This window comes from Rhipicephalus microplus, chromosome 3, assembly GCF_043290135.1.
Source record: "Rhipicephalus microplus isolate Deutch F79 chromosome 3, USDA_Rmic, whole genome shotgun sequence".
NCBI classification, from domain to species: domain Eukaryota; kingdom Metazoa; phylum Arthropoda; class Arachnida; order Ixodida; family Ixodidae; genus Rhipicephalus; species Rhipicephalus microplus.
In genome coordinates this window covers 72,552,942-72,568,011 of record NC_134702.1, presented here as the reverse complement: position 1 = coordinate 72,568,011, position 15,070 = coordinate 72,552,942, and the positions used below count along the sequence as shown (strand labels likewise).

Here is a 15,070-nt window from a genome sequence, read left to right as displayed (position 1 = left end):
CGAGAACCATGAAGCTGCATGACAATTATTACCTTCTCACGCGTATTTACCCCTGATGCTAGTAAAATGGCGACGTTTCTACAAACTTCCCAATCGTCTCGCATATAAACTTTGGGTGCCAGCACACTTTGTGACGCGTATGACATGTTCTAATTCACTTTATACATTATGGTGCTGCACATGTGGCAATAAATCACTAATTAAAACATAAAGAATACCACAAAAAAGCTTGACCTGTCGAGCCGGACACGAACGAGCAACCCATGGATGTACGCAGTTAAAACCTATACAGTCCACCGCTCTATCAACTGAGCTATCGACGGCAGATGGCGGTACTCCGGCGCTGATTCATCCTTTATGCCGAAGGAATCGCAGGCAGTATAAAGGCTGACGATATAACGAGAACCATGAAGCTGCATGACATTTACTTACCCACTCACGCGTATTTACCCCCGATGCTAGTAAAACTGCGACGTTTCTGCAACCTTCCCAATCGTCTCGCATATAAGTTTTGGTGCCAGCACCCTTCGCGACGTGTATGACATGTTCTAATTCACTTGGTACATTATGGTGCTGCACATGTGGAAATAAATGACTAATTCAAATATAAAGAATAAAAAAGTTTGCCCTGTCTAGCTGGATTTGAACCAGTGACCTATGGATGTCCGCAGTTGGAAGCTCTACAGTCCACCGCTCTTCCAACTGAGCTATCGACGGAAGATGGCGTTGCCAAGGCGCTGATTCATCCTTTATGGCGAAGGGATCGCAGGCAGTATTGAGGCTGACGAAATAACAAGAACCATGAAGCTGCATGACATTTAATTACCTTCTCACGCGTATTTACCCCCGATGCTAGTAAAATGGCGACGTTTCTACAACCTTCCAATCGTTTCGCATGTAAACTTTGGGTGCCAGCACACTTTGTGTCGCGTATGACAAGTTTTATTCACTTTATACGTTATGGCTCTGCACATGTGGCAATAAATCACTAATTAAAACATAAAGAATAAAAAAAGCTTGCTCCGTCGAGCCGGATTCGAGCCAGCGACCTATGGATGTCCGCAGTGTGAACCTCTACAGTCCACCGCTCTACCAACTGAGCTATCGACGGAAGATGGCGGTACCAAGGCGCTGATTCATCCTTTATGCCGAAGGGATCGCAGGCAGTATTGAGGCTTACGAAATAACGAGAACCATGAAGCTGCATGACATTTACTTACCCACTCACGCGTATTTACCCCCGATGCTAGTAAAACTGCGACGTTTCTGCAACCTTCCCAATCGTCTCGCATATAAACTTTGGGTGCCAGCACACTTCGCGACGCGTATGACATGTTCTAATCCACTTGGCACATTATGGTGCTGCACATGTGGAAGTAAATCACTAATTAAAACATAAAGAATAAAAAACTTTGCTCCGTCGCGCCGGATTCGAACCAGCGACCTATGGATGTCCGCAGTTGGAAGCTCTACAGTCCACCGCTCTACCAACTGAGCTATCGACGGAAGATTGCAGTGCCAAGGCGCTGATTCATCCTTTATGCCGAAGGGATCGCAGGCAGTATTGAGGCTGACGAAATAACGAGAACCATGAAGCTGCATGACATTTAATTACCTTCTCACGCATATTTACCCCCGATGCTAGTAAAATGGCGACGTTTCTACAGCCTTCCCAATCGTCTCGCATATAAACTTTGGGTGCCAGCACACTTTGTGACGCGTATGACATGTTTTATTCACTTTGTACATTATGGTGCTGCACATGTGGCAATAAATCACTAATTAAAACATAAAGAATAAAAAAGCTTGCTCCGTCGAGCCGGATTCGAACCAGCGACCAATGGATATCCGCAGTTGGAACCTCTACAGTCCATCTCTCTACCAACTGAGCCATCGACGGAAGATGGCGGTACCAAGGCGCTGATTCATCCTTTATGCCGAAGCGATCGCAGGCAGTATTGAGGCTTACGAAATAACGAGAACTATGAAGCTGCATGACATTTACTTACCCACTCACGCGTATTTACCCCCGATGCTAGTAAAACTGCGACGTTTCTGCAACCTTCCCAATCGTCTCGCATATAAACTTTGGGTGCCAGCAAACTTCGCGACGCGTATGACATGTTCTAATCCACTTGGTACATTATGGTGCTGCACATGTGGAAATAAATCACTAATTAAAACATAAAGAATAAAAAAGCTTGCTCCGTCGAGCCGGATTCGAACCAGCGACCTATGGATAGCCGCAGTTGGAACCTCTACAGTCCGCCGCTCTACCAACTGAGCTATCGACGGAAGAAGCCGGTACCAAGGCGCTGATTCATTTTTTATGCCGAAGGGATCGCAGGCAGTATTGAGGCTTACGAAATAACGAGAACCATGAAGCTTCAAGACATTTACTTACCCACTCACGCGTATTTACCCCCGATGCTAGTAAAACTGCGACGTTTCTGCAACCTTCCCAATCGTCTCGCATATAAACTTTGGGTGCCAGCACACTTCGCGACGCGTATGACATGTTCTAATCCACTTGGTACATTATGGTGCTGCACATGTGGAAATAAATCACTAATTAAAACATAAAGAATAAAAAAGTTTGCTCCGTCGAGCCGGATTCGAACCAGCGACCTATGGATGTCCGCAGTTGGAAGCTCTACAGTCCACCGCTCTACCAACTGAGCTATCGACGGAAGATTGCGGTGCCAAGGCGCTGATTCATCCTTTATGCCGAAGGGATCGCAGGCAGTATTGAGGCTGACGAAATAACGAGAACCAAGAAGCTGCATGACATTTAATTACCTTCTCACGCATATTTACCCCCGATGCTAGTAAAACGGTAACGTTTCTGCAACCTTCTCAATCGTCTCGCTTATAAACTTTGGGTGCCAGCACACTTTTTGACGCGTATGACATGTTTTAGTTCACTTTATACATTATGGTGCTGCACATGTGGCAATAAATCACTAATTAAAACATAAAGAATACCACAAAAAACCTTGCTCCGTCGAGCCGGATTAGAACCAGCGACCTATGGATGTACGCCGTTAAAACCTATACAGCCCACCGCTCTACCATCTGAGCTATCGACGGCAGATGGCGGTACTCTGGTGCTGATTTATCCTTTATGCCGAAGGAATCACAGGCAGTATAAAAGCTGACGAAATAACGAGAACCATGAAGCTGCATGACATTTACTTACCCACTCACGCGTATTTACCCCCGATGCTAGTAAAACTGCGACGTTTCTGCAACCTTCCCAATCGTCTCGCATATAAACTTTGGGTGCCAGCACACTTCGCGACGCGTATGACATGTTCTAATCCACTTGGTACTTTATGGTGCTGCACATGTGGAAATAAATCACTAATTAAAACATAAAGAATAAAAAAGTTTGCTCCGTCGAGCCGGATTCAAACCAGCGACCTATGGATGTCCGCAGTTGGAAGCTCTACAGTCCACCGCTCTACCAACTGAGCTATCGACGGAAGATTGCGGTGCCAAGGCGCTGATTCATCCTTTATGCCAAGGAGATCGCAGGCAGTATTGAGGCTGACGAAATAATGAGAACCATGAAGCTGCATGACATTTAATTACCTTCTCACGCGTATTTACCCCCGATGCTAGTAAAATGGCGACGTTTCTACAGCCTTCCCAATCGTCTCGCATATGAACTTTGGGTGCCAGCACACTTTGTGACGCGTATGACATGTTCTAATTCACTTTATACATTATGGTGCTGCACTTGTGGCAATAAATCACTAAATAAAACATAAACAATACAACAAAAAGCTTGCTCCGTCGAGCCGGATTTGAACCAGCGAGCTATGGTTGTACGCAGTTAAAACCTATGCAGTCCACCGCTCTACCAACTGAGATATCGACGGCAGATGGCGGTACTACGGCGCTGATTCATCCTTTATGCCGAAGGAATCGCAGGCAGTATAGAGGCTGACGAAATAACGAGAACCATGAAGCGGCATGACATTTTTTTACCCACGCATGCGTATTTACCACCGATGTAAGTAAAATGGCGACGTTTCTGCAACCTTCCCAATCGTCTCGCATATAAAGTTTGGGTGCCAGCGCACTTGGCGTCGCGTATAACATGTTCTAATTAACTTTGTATAATATGGTGCTGCACATGTGGCAATAAATCACTAATTAAAACATAAAGACTATAACAAAGAGATTCCTCCGTTGAGCCGCATTAGAACCAGCGACCTATGGATATCCGCAGTTTGAACCTCTACAGTCCACCGCTCTACCAACTGAGCTATCGACGGAAGATGGCGGTACCAAGGCGCTGATTCATCCTTTATGCCGAAGGGATCGCAGGCAGTATTGATGCTGACGAAATAACGAGAACCATGAAGCTGCATGACATTTAATTACCTTCTCACGCATATTTACCCCCAATGCTAGAATAATGGCGACGTTTCTACAAACTTCCCAATCATCTCGCATATAAACTTTGGGCGCCAGCACACTTTGTGTCGCGTATGACATGTTTTATTCACTTTGTACTTTATGGTGCTGCTCATGTCGCAATAAATCACAAACTAAAACATAAAGAATAAAAAAGCTTGCTCCGTCGAGCCGGATTCGAACCAGCGACCTATGGATATCCGCAGTTGGAACCTCTACAGTCCACCGCTCTACCAACTGAGCTATCGACGGAAGATGGCGGTGCACAGGCGCTGATTCAGCCTTTATGCCGAAGGGATCGCAGGCAGTATTGAGGCTGACGAAATAACGAGAACCATGAAGCTGCATGACATTTGCTTACCCACTCACGCGTATTTACCCCCGATGCTAGTAAAACTTCGACGTTTCTGCAACCTCCCCAATCGTCTCGCATATAAACTTTGGGTGCCAGCACACTTCGCGACGCGTATGACATGTTCTAATTCACTTGGTACAATATGGTGCTGCACATGTGGCAATAAATCACTAATTAAAACATAAAGAATGAAAAAGCTTGCTCCGTCGAGCCGGATTCGAACCAGCGACCTAAGAATGTCCGCAGTTGGAACCTCTACAGTCGACCGCTCTACCAACTGAGCTATCGACGGAAGATGGCGGTACCAAAGCGCTGATTCATCCTTTATGCCGAAGGAATCGCAGGCAGTATAAAGGCTGACGATATAACGAGAACCATGAAGCTGCATGACAATTAATTACCTTCTCACGCGTATTTACCCCTGATGCTAGTAAAATGGCGACGTTTCTACAAACTTCCCAATCGTCTCGCATATAAACTTTGGGTGCCAGCACACTTTGTGACGCGTATGACATGTTCTAATTCACTTTATACATTATGGTGCTGCACATGTGGCAATAAATCACTAATTAAAACATAAAGAATACCACAAAAAAGCTTGACCTGTCGAGCCGGACACGAACGAGCAACCCATGGATGTACGCAGTTAAAACCTATATAGTCCACCGCTCTACCAACTGAGCTATCGACGGCAGATGGCGGTACTCCGGCGCTGATTCATCCTTTATGCCGAAGGAATCGCAGGCAGTATAAAGGCTGACGATATAACGAGAACCATGAAGCTGCATGACATTTACTTACCCACTCACGCGTATTTACCCCCGATGCTAGTAAAACTGCGACGTTTCTGCAACCTTCCCAATCGTCTCGCATATAAACTTTGGTGCCAGCACACTTCGCGACGTGTATGACATGTTCTAATTCACTTGGTACATTATGGTGCTGCACATGTGGAAATAAATGACTAATTCAAATATAAAGAATAAAAAACTTTGCTCCGTCGCGCCGGATTCGAACCAGCGACCTATGGATGTCCGCAGTTGGAAGCTCTACAGTCCACCGCTCTACCAACTGAGCTATCGACGGAAGATTGCGGTGCCAAGGCGCTGATTCATCCTTTATGCCGAAAGGATCGCAGGCAGTATTGAGGCTGACGAAATAACGAGAACCATGAAGCTGCATGACATTTAATTACCTTCTCACGCATATTTACCCCCGATGCTAGTAAAATGGCGACGTTTCTACAGCCTTCCCAATCGTCTCGCATATAAACTTTGGGTGCCAGCACACTTTGTGACGCGTATGACATGTTTTATTCACTTTGTACATTATGGTGCTGCACATGTCGCAATAAATCACTAACTAAAAGATAAAGAATAAAAAAGCTTGCTCCGTCGAGCCGGATTTGAACCAGCGACCTATAGATATCCGCCGTTGGAACCTCTACAGTCCACCGCTCTACCAACTGAGCTATCGACGGAAGATGGCGTTGCCAGGGCGCTGATTCATCCTTTATGGCGAAGGGATCGCAGGCAGTATTGAGGCTGACGAAATAACAAGAACCATGAAGCTGCATGACATTTAACTACCTTCTCACGCGTATTTACCCTCGATGCTAGTAAAGTGGCGACGTTTCTACAACCTTCCAATCGTTTCGCATGTAAACTGTGGGTGCCAGCACACTTTGTGTCGCGTATGACAAGTTTTATTCACTTTGTACGTTATGGCTCTGCACATGTGGCAATAAATCACTAATTAAAACATAAAGAATAAAAAAGTTTGCTCCGTCGAGCCGGATTTGAACCAGCGACCTATGGATGTCCGCAGTTGGAAGCTCTACAGTCCACCACTCTACCAACTGAGATATCGACGGCAGATGGCGGTACTACGGCGCTGATTCATCCTTTATGCCGAAGGAAGCGCAGGCAGTATAGAGGCTGACGAAATAACGAGAACCATGAAGCTGCGTGACATTTTGTTACCCACTCACGCGTATTTACCCCCGATGCTAGTAAAACTGCGACGTTTCTGCAACCTTCCCAATCGTCTCGCATATAAACTTTGGGTGCCAGCACACTTCGCGACGCGTATGACATGTTTTATTCACTTTGTACGCTATGGTGCTGCACATGTGGCAATAAAAATACTGATAAAACATGAAGAAAAAAACAAAAAAGATTGCTCCGTTGAGCCGGATTCGAACCAGCGACCTACGGATGTTCTTAGTTCGAACTTCTGCAGTCCACCGTTCTACAGACTGAGCTATCGACGGAAGATAGCAGTACTACGGCACTGATTCATCCTTTATGCCGAAGGGATTGCAGGCAGTATTTAGGCTGACGAAATAACGAGAACCATGAAGCTGCATGACATTTAATTACCTTCTCACGCGTATTTACCCCCGTGCTAGTAAAATGGCGACGTTTCTACAACCTTCCCAATCGTCTCGCATATAAACTTTGGGTGCCAGCACACTTTGTGACGCGTATGACATGTTCTAATTCACTTTACACATTATGGTGCTGAACTTGTGGCAATAAATCACTAAATAAAACATAAACAATACAACAAAAAGCTTGCTCCGCCGAGCCGGATTCGAACCAGCGAGCTATGGATGTACGCAGTTAAAACCTATGCAGTCCACCCCTCTACCAACTGAGATATCGACGGCAGATGGCGGAACTACGGCGCTGATTCATCCTTTATGCCGAAGGAATCGCAGGCAGTATAGAGGCTGACGAAATAACGAGAACCATGAAGCTGCATGACATTTTGTTACCCACTCACGCGTATTTACCATCGATGCAAGTAAAATGGCGACGTTTCTGCAACCTTCCCAATCGTCTCGCATATAAGTTTGGGTGCCAGCGCGCTTTGCGTCGCGTATAACAAGTTCTAATTCACTTTGTATATTATAGTGCTACACATGTGGCAATAAATCACTAATTAAAACATAAAGAATAAAAAAGCTTGCTCCATCGAGCCGGATTCGAACCAGCGACCTATGGATATCCGCAGTTGGAACCTCTACAGTCTACCGCTCTTCCAACTGAGCTATCGACGGAAGATGGTGGTACCAAGGCGCTGATTCATCCTTTATGCCGAAGGGATCGCAGGCAGTATTGAGGCTGACGAAATAACGAGAATCATGAACCTGCATGACATTTACTTACCCACTCACGCGTATTTACCCCCGATGCTAGTAAAACTGCGACGTTTCTGCAACCTTCGCAATCGTCTCGCATATAAAGTTTGGGTGCCAGCCCACTTTGTGTCGCGTATGACATGTTTTATTCACTTTGTACGTTATGCTGCTGCACATGTGGCAATAAAGCACTGATAAAACATGAAGAAAAAAAACAAAAAAGATTGCTCCGTTGAGCCGGATTCGAACCAGCGACCTACGGATGTCCGCAGTTCCAACCTCGACAGTCCACCGTTCTACCAACTGAGCTATCGACGGAAGATAGCATTACTACGGCGCTGATTCATCCTTTATGCCGAAGGAATTGCAGGCAGTATAAAGGCTGACGAAATAACGAGAACCATGAAGCTGCATGACAATTGCTTACCCACTCACGCGTATTTACCCCCGATGCTAGTAAAACTGCGACGTTTCTGCAACCTTCCCAATCGTCTCGCATATAAACTTTGGGTGCCAGCACACTTCGTGAAGCGTATGACATGTTCTAATTGTCTTGGTACATTATGGTGCTGCACATGTGGCAATAAATCACTAATTAAAACATAAAGAATAAAAAAGCTTGCTCCGTCGAGCCGGATTCGAACCAGCGACCTATGGATATCCGCAGTTGGAACCTTTACAGTCAACCGCTCTACCAACTGAGCTATCGACGGAAGATGGCGGTACCAAGGCGCTGATTCATCCTTTATGCCGAAGGGATCGCAGGCAGTATTGAGGCTGATGAAATAACGAGAACCATGAAGCTGCATGACATTTACTTACCCACTCACGCGTATTTACCCCCAATGCTAGTAAAACTGCGACGTTTCTGCAACCTTCCCAATCGTCTCGCATATAAACTTCGGGTGCCAGCACACTTCGCGACCCGTATGACATGTTCTAATCCACTTGGTACATTATGGTGCTTCACATGTGGAAATAAATCATTTATTAAAACATAAAGAATAAAGAAGTTTGCTCCGTCGAGCCGGATTCGAACCAGCGACCTATGGATGTCCGCAATTGGAAGCTCTACAGTCCACCACTCTATTAACTGAGCTTTCGGCGGAAGATGGCAGTGCCAAGGCGCTGATTCATCCTTTATGCCGAAGGGATCGCAGGCAGTATTGAGGCTGACGAAATAACGAGAACCATGAAGCTGCATGACATTTAATTACCTTCTCACGCGTATTTACCCCCGATGCTAGTAAAATGGCGACGTTTCTACAACCTTTCCAATCGTTTCGCATGTAAACTTTGGGTGCCAGCACACTTTGTGTCGCGTATGACATGTTTTATTCACTTTGTACGTTATGGTGCTGCACATGTGGCAATAAATCACTGATAAACATGAAGAAAAAAACAAAAAAGATTGCTCCGTTGAGCCGGATTCGAACCAGCGACCTACGGGTGTCCGCAGTTCGAACCTCGACAGTCCACCGTTCTACCAACTGAGCTATCGACGGAAGATGGCAGTACTACGGCGCTGATTCATCCTTTATGCCGAAAGAATCGCAGGCAGTATAAAGGCTGACGATATAACGAGAACCATGAAGCTGCATGACATTTGCTTACCCACTCACGCGTGTTTACCCCCGATGCTAGTAAAACTGCGACGTGTCTGCAACCTTCCCAATCGTCTCGCATATAAACTTTGGGTGCCAGCACACTTCGCGACGCGTATGACATGTTCTAATTCACTTGGTACAATATGGTGCTGCACAAGTGGCAATAAATAACTAATTAAAACATAAAGAATGAAAAAGCTTGCTCCGTCGAGCCGGATTCGAACCAACGACCTATGGATGTCCGCAGTTGGAACCTCTACAGTCCACCACTCTACCAACTGAGCTATCGACGGAAGATTGCGGTGCCAAGGCACTGATTCATCCTTTATGCCGAAGGGATCGCAGGCAGTATTGAGGCTGACGAAATAACGAGAACCATGAAGCTGCATGACATTTAATTACCTTCTCACGCGTATTTACCCCCGATGCTAGTAAAATGGCGACGTTTCTACAGCCTTCCCAATCGTCTCGCATATAAACTTTGGGTGCCAGCACACTTTGTGACGCGTATGACATGTTCTAATTCACTTTATACATTTTGGTGCTGCACTTGTGGCAATATATTACTAAATAAAACATAAACAATACAACAAAAAGCTTGCTCTGTCGAGCCGGATTCGAACCAGCGAGCTATGGATGTACGCAGTTAAAACCTATGCAGTCCACCGCTCTACCAACTGAGATATCGACGGCAGATGGCGGTACTACGGCGCTGATTCATCCTTTATGCCGAAGGAAGCGCAGGCAGTATAGAGGCTGACGAAATAACGAGAACCATGAAGCTGCATGACATTTTGTTTCCCACTCACGCGTATTTACCCCCGATGCTAGTAAAACTGCGACGTTTCTGCAACCTTCCCAATCGTCTCGCATATAAACTTTGGGTGCCAGCACACTTCGCGACGCGTATGACATGTTTTATTCACTTTGTACGCTATGGTGCTGCACATGTGGCAATAACAATACTGATAAAACATGAAGAAAAAAACAAAAAAGATTGTTCCGTTGAGCCGGATTCGAACCAGCGACCTACGGATGTCCGCAGTTCGAACTTCTACAGTCCACCGTTCTACAGACTGAGCTATCGACGGAAGATAGCAGTACTACGGCACTGATTCATCCTTTATGCCGAAGGAATCGCAGGCAGTATAAAGGCTGACGATATAACGAGAACCATGAAGCTGCATGACATTTAATTACCTTCTCACGCGTATTTACTCCTGATGCTAGTAAAATGGCGACGTTTCTACAACCTTCCCAATCGTCTCGCATATAAACTTTGGGTGCCAGCACACTTCGCGACGCGTATGACATGTTCTAATCCACTTGGTACATTATGGTGCTGCACATGTGAAAATAAATCACTAATTAAAACATAAAGAATAAAAAGTTTGCTCCGTCGAGCCGGATTCAAACCAGCGACCTATGGATGTCCGCAGTTGGAACCTCTACAGTCAACCGCTCTACCAACTGAGCTATCGACGGAAGATGGCGGTACCAAGGCGCTGATTCATCCTTTATGCCGAAGGGATCGCAGGCAGTATTGAGGCTGATGAAATAACGAGAACCATGAAGCTGCATGACATTTACTTACCCACTCACGCGTATTTACCCCCAATGCTAGTAAAACTGCGACGTTTCTGCAACCTTCCCAATCGTCTCGCATATAAACTTTGGGTGCCAGCACACTTCGCGACCCGTATGACATGTTCTAATCCACTTTGTACGTTATGGCTCTGCACATGTGGCAATAAATCACTAATTAAAACATAAAGAATAAAAAAGTTTGCTCCGTCGAGCCGGATTTGAACCAGCGACCTATGGATGTCCGCAGTTGGAAGCTCTACAGTCCACCACTCTACCAACTGAGATATCGACGGCAGATGGCGGTACTACGGCGCTGATTCATCCTTTATGCCGAAGGAAGCGCAGGCAGTATAGAGGCTGACGAAATAACGAGAACCATGAAGCTGCGTGACATTTTGTTACCCACTCACGCGTATTTACCCCCGATGCTAGTAAAACTGCGACGTTTCTGCAACCTTCCCAATCGTCTCGCATATAAACTTTGGGTGCCAGCACACTTCGCGACGCGTATGACATGTTTTATTCACTTTGTACGCTATGGTGCTGCACATGTGGCAATAAAAATACTGATAAAACATGAAGAAAAAAACAAAAAAGATTGCTCCGTTGAGCCGGATTCGAACCAGCGACCTACGGATGTTCTTAGTTCGAACTTCTGCAGTCCACCGTTCTACAGACTGAGCTATCGACGGAAGATAGCAGTACTACGGCACTGATTCATCCTTTATGCCGAAGGAATCGCAGGCAGTATAAAGGCTGACGATATAACGAGAACCATGAAGCTGCATGACATTTATTTACCTTCTCACGCGTATTTACTCCTGATGCTAGTAAAATGGCGACGTTTCTACAACCTTCCCAATCGTCTCGCATATAAACTTTGGGTGCCAGCACACTTCGCGACGCGTATGACATGTTCTAATCCACTTGGTACATTATGGTGCTGCACATGTGAAAATAAATCACTAATTAAAACATAAAGAATAAAAAGTTTGCTCCTTCGAGCCGGATTCAAACCAGCGACCTATGGATGTCCGCAGTTGGAAGCTCTACAGTCCACCGCTCGACCAACTGAGCTATCGCCGGAAGATGGCGGTGCCAAGGCGCTGATTCATCCTTTATGCCGAAGGGATTGCAGGCAGTATTTAGGCTGACGAAATAACGAGAACCATGAAGCTGCATGACATTTAATTACCTTCTCACGCGTATTTACCCCCGTGCTAGTAAAATGGCGACGTTTCTACAACCTTCCCAATCGTCTCGCATATAAACTTTGGGTGCCAGCACACTTTGTGACGCGTATGACATGTTCTAATTCACTTTACACATTATGGTGCTGAACTTGTGGCAATAAATCACTAAATAAAACATAAACAATACAACAAAAAGCTTGCTCCGCCGAGCCGGATTCGAACCAGCGAGCTATGGATGTACGCAGTTAAAACCTATGCAGTCCACCCCTCTACCAACTGAGATATCGACGGCAGATGGCGGAACTACGGCGCTGATTCATCCTTTATGCCGAAGGAATCGCAGGCAGTATAGAGGCTGACGAAATAACGAGAACCATGAAGCTGCATGACATTTTGTTACCCACTCACGCGTATTTACCATCGATGCAAGTAAAATGGCGACGTTTCTGCAACCTTCCCAATCGTCTCGCATATAAGTTTGGGTGCCAGCGCGCTTTGCGTCGCGTATAACAAGTTCTAATTCACTTTGTATATTATAGTGCTACACATGTGGCAATAAATCACTAATTAAAACATAAAGAATAAAAAAGCTTGCTCCATCGAGCCGGATTCGAACCAGCGACCTATGGATATCCGCAGTTGGAACCTCTACAGTCTACCGCTCTTCCAACTGAGCTATCGACGGAAGATGGTGGTACCAAGGCGCTGATTCATCCTTTATGCCGAAGGGATCGCAGGCAGTATTGAGGCTGACGAAATAACGAGAATCATGAACCTGCATGACATTTACTTACCCACTCACGCGTATTTACCCCCGATGCTAGTAAAACTGCGACGTTTCTGCAACCTTCGCAATCGTCTCGCATATAAAGTTTGGGTGCCAGCCCACTTTGTGTCGCGTATGACATGTTTTATTCACTTTGTACGTTATGCTGCTGCACATGTGGCAATAAAGCACTGATAAAACATGAAGAAAAAAAACAAAAAAGATTGCTCCGTTGAGCCGGATTCGAACCAGCGACCTACGGATGTCCGCAGTTCCAACCTCGACAGTCCACCGTTCTACCAACTGAGCTATCGACGGAAGATAGCATTACTACGGCGCTGATTCATCCTTTATGCCGAAGGAATTGCAGGCAGTATAAAGGCTGACGAAATAACGAGAACCATGAAGCTGCATGACAATTGCTTACCCACTCACGCGTATTTACCCCCGATGCTAGTAAAACTGCGACGTTTCTGCAACCTTCCCAATCGTCTCGCATATAAACTTTGGGTGCCAGCACACTTCGTGAAGCGTATGACATGTTCTAATTGTCTTGGTACATTATGGTGCTGCACATGTGGCAATAAATCACTAATTAAAACATAAAGAATAAAAAAGCTTGCTCCGTCGAGCCGGATTCGAACCAGCGACCTATGGATATCCGCAGTTGGAACCTTTACAGTCAACCGCTCTACCAACTGAGCTATCGACGGAAGATGGCGGTACCAAGGCGCTGATTCATCCTTTATGCCGAAGGGATCGCAGGCAGTATTGAGGCTGATGAAATAACGAGAACCATGAAGCTGCATGACATTTACTTACCCACTCACGCGTATTTACCCCCAATGCTAGTAAAACTGCGACGTTTCTGCAACCTTCCCAATCGTCTCGCATATAAACTTCGGGTGCCAGCACACTTCGCGACCCGTATGACATGTTCTAATCCACTTGGTACATTATGGTGCTTCACATGTGGAAATAAATCATTTATTAAAACATAAAGAATAAAGAAGTTTGCTCCGTCGAGCCGGATTCGAACCAGCGACCTATGGATGTCCGCAATTGGAAGCTCTACAGTCCACCACTCTATTAACTGAGCTTTCGGCGGAAGATGGCAGTGCCAAGGCGCTGATTCATCCTTTATGCCGAAGGGATCGCAGGCAGTATTGAGGCTGACGAAATAACGAGAACCATGAAGCTGCATGACATTTAATTACCTTCTCACGCGTATTTACCCCCGATGCTAGTAAAATGGCGACGTTTCTACAACCTTTCCAATCGTTTCGCATGTAAACTTTGGGTGCCAGCACACTTTGTGTCGCGTATGACATGTTTTATTCACTTTGTACGTTATGGTGCTGCACATGTGGCAATAAATCACTGATAAACATGAAGAAAAAAACAAAAAAGATTGCTCCGTTGAGCCGGATTCGAACCAGCGACCTACGGGTGTCCGCAGTTCGAACCTCGACAGTCCACCGTTCTACCAACTGAGCTATCGACGGAAGATGGCAGTACTACGGCGCTGATTCATCCTTTATGCCGAAAGAATCGCAGGCAGTATAAAGGCTGACGATATAACGAGAACCATGAAGCTGCATGACATTTGCTTACCCACTCACGCGTGTTTACCCCCGATGCTAGTAAAACTGCGACGTGTCTGCAACCTTCCCAATCGTCTCGCATATAAACTTTGGGTGCCAGCACACTTCGCGACGCGTATGACATGTTCTAATTCACTTGGTACAATATGGTGCTGCACAAGTGGCAATAAATAACTAATTAAAACATAAAGAATGAAAAAGCTTGCTCCGTCGAGCCGGATTCGAACCAACGACCTATGGATGTCCGCAGTTGGAACCTCTACAGTCCACCACTCTACCAACTGAGCTATCGACGGAAGATTGCGGTGCCAAGGCACTGATTCATCCTTTATGCCGAAGGGATTGCAGGCAGTATTTAGGCTGACGAAATAACGAGAACCATGAAGCT

General features: G+C 45.8%; 1 protein-coding gene and 21 non-coding genes across 22 annotated transcripts in view; all 22 read right to left on the bottom strand.

Annotated features, from left to right (window-relative positions):
* Nucleotides 1-15,070, bottom strand: part of LOC142803787 (uncharacterized) — a 373,950-nt gene that overhangs the window by 253,133 nt on the left and 105,747 nt on the right. The gene's annotated exons all lie outside the window — the stretch shown is intronic.
* TRNAY-GUA (transfer RNA tyrosine (anticodon GUA)) lies at nucleotides 1,022-1,111 on the bottom strand. Its single transcript is given in 2 exon segments — nucleotides 1,022-1,057; nucleotides 1,075-1,111. It is a non-coding gene; the product is annotated as a tRNA-Tyr (tRNA).
* Nucleotides 1,417-1,506, bottom strand: TRNAY-GUA (transfer RNA tyrosine (anticodon GUA)). The gene is given in 2 exon segments: nucleotides 1,417-1,452; nucleotides 1,470-1,506. It is a non-coding gene; the product is annotated as a tRNA-Tyr (tRNA).
* Nucleotides 1,811-1,900, bottom strand: TRNAY-GUA (transfer RNA tyrosine (anticodon GUA)). The gene is given in 2 exon segments: nucleotides 1,811-1,846; nucleotides 1,864-1,900. It is a non-coding gene; the product is annotated as a tRNA-Tyr (tRNA).
* TRNAY-GUA (transfer RNA tyrosine (anticodon GUA)) lies at nucleotides 2,206-2,295 on the bottom strand. The gene is given in 2 exon segments: nucleotides 2,206-2,241; nucleotides 2,259-2,295. It is a non-coding gene; the product is annotated as a tRNA-Tyr (tRNA).
* Nucleotides 2,601-2,690, bottom strand: TRNAY-GUA (transfer RNA tyrosine (anticodon GUA)). Its single transcript is given in 2 exon segments — nucleotides 2,601-2,636; nucleotides 2,654-2,690. It is a non-coding gene; the product is annotated as a tRNA-Tyr (tRNA).
* Nucleotides 3,396-3,485, bottom strand: TRNAY-GUA (transfer RNA tyrosine (anticodon GUA)). The gene is given in 2 exon segments: nucleotides 3,396-3,431; nucleotides 3,449-3,485. It is a non-coding gene; the product is annotated as a tRNA-Tyr (tRNA).
* On the bottom strand, nucleotides 4,588-4,677 carry TRNAY-GUA (transfer RNA tyrosine (anticodon GUA)). Its single transcript is given in 2 exon segments — nucleotides 4,588-4,623; nucleotides 4,641-4,677. It is a non-coding gene; the product is annotated as a tRNA-Tyr (tRNA).
* On the bottom strand, nucleotides 4,983-5,072 carry TRNAY-GUA (transfer RNA tyrosine (anticodon GUA)). Its single transcript is given in 2 exon segments — nucleotides 4,983-5,018; nucleotides 5,036-5,072. It is a non-coding gene; the product is annotated as a tRNA-Tyr (tRNA).
* TRNAY-GUA (transfer RNA tyrosine (anticodon GUA)) lies at nucleotides 5,777-5,866 on the bottom strand. Its single transcript is given in 2 exon segments — nucleotides 5,777-5,812; nucleotides 5,830-5,866. It is a non-coding gene; the product is annotated as a tRNA-Tyr (tRNA).
* TRNAY-GUA (transfer RNA tyrosine (anticodon GUA)) lies at nucleotides 6,171-6,260 on the bottom strand. The gene is given in 2 exon segments: nucleotides 6,171-6,206; nucleotides 6,224-6,260. It is a non-coding gene; the product is annotated as a tRNA-Tyr (tRNA).
* On the bottom strand, nucleotides 6,564-6,653 carry TRNAY-GUA (transfer RNA tyrosine (anticodon GUA)). The gene is given in 2 exon segments: nucleotides 6,564-6,599; nucleotides 6,617-6,653. It is a non-coding gene; the product is annotated as a tRNA-Tyr (tRNA).
* On the bottom strand, nucleotides 7,755-7,844 carry TRNAY-GUA (transfer RNA tyrosine (anticodon GUA)). Its single transcript is given in 2 exon segments — nucleotides 7,755-7,790; nucleotides 7,808-7,844. It is a non-coding gene; the product is annotated as a tRNA-Tyr (tRNA).
* TRNAD-GUC (transfer RNA aspartic acid (anticodon GUC)) lies at nucleotides 8,154-8,243 on the bottom strand. The gene is given in 2 exon segments: nucleotides 8,154-8,189; nucleotides 8,207-8,243. It is a non-coding gene; the product is annotated as a tRNA-Asp (tRNA).
* Nucleotides 8,549-8,638, bottom strand: TRNAY-GUA (transfer RNA tyrosine (anticodon GUA)). The gene is given in 2 exon segments: nucleotides 8,549-8,584; nucleotides 8,602-8,638. It is a non-coding gene; the product is annotated as a tRNA-Tyr (tRNA).
* On the bottom strand, nucleotides 9,736-9,825 carry TRNAY-GUA (transfer RNA tyrosine (anticodon GUA)). Its single transcript is given in 2 exon segments — nucleotides 9,736-9,771; nucleotides 9,789-9,825. It is a non-coding gene; the product is annotated as a tRNA-Tyr (tRNA).
* Nucleotides 10,928-11,017, bottom strand: TRNAY-GUA (transfer RNA tyrosine (anticodon GUA)). Its single transcript is given in 2 exon segments — nucleotides 10,928-10,963; nucleotides 10,981-11,017. It is a non-coding gene; the product is annotated as a tRNA-Tyr (tRNA).
* TRNAY-GUA (transfer RNA tyrosine (anticodon GUA)) lies at nucleotides 11,323-11,412 on the bottom strand. The gene is given in 2 exon segments: nucleotides 11,323-11,358; nucleotides 11,376-11,412. It is a non-coding gene; the product is annotated as a tRNA-Tyr (tRNA).
* On the bottom strand, nucleotides 12,908-12,997 carry TRNAY-GUA (transfer RNA tyrosine (anticodon GUA)). The gene is given in 2 exon segments: nucleotides 12,908-12,943; nucleotides 12,961-12,997. It is a non-coding gene; the product is annotated as a tRNA-Tyr (tRNA).
* TRNAD-GUC (transfer RNA aspartic acid (anticodon GUC)) lies at nucleotides 13,307-13,396 on the bottom strand. The gene is given in 2 exon segments: nucleotides 13,307-13,342; nucleotides 13,360-13,396. It is a non-coding gene; the product is annotated as a tRNA-Asp (tRNA).
* TRNAY-GUA (transfer RNA tyrosine (anticodon GUA)) lies at nucleotides 13,702-13,791 on the bottom strand. Its single transcript is given in 2 exon segments — nucleotides 13,702-13,737; nucleotides 13,755-13,791. It is a non-coding gene; the product is annotated as a tRNA-Tyr (tRNA).
* Nucleotides 14,889-14,978, bottom strand: TRNAY-GUA (transfer RNA tyrosine (anticodon GUA)). The gene is given in 2 exon segments: nucleotides 14,889-14,924; nucleotides 14,942-14,978. It is a non-coding gene; the product is annotated as a tRNA-Tyr (tRNA).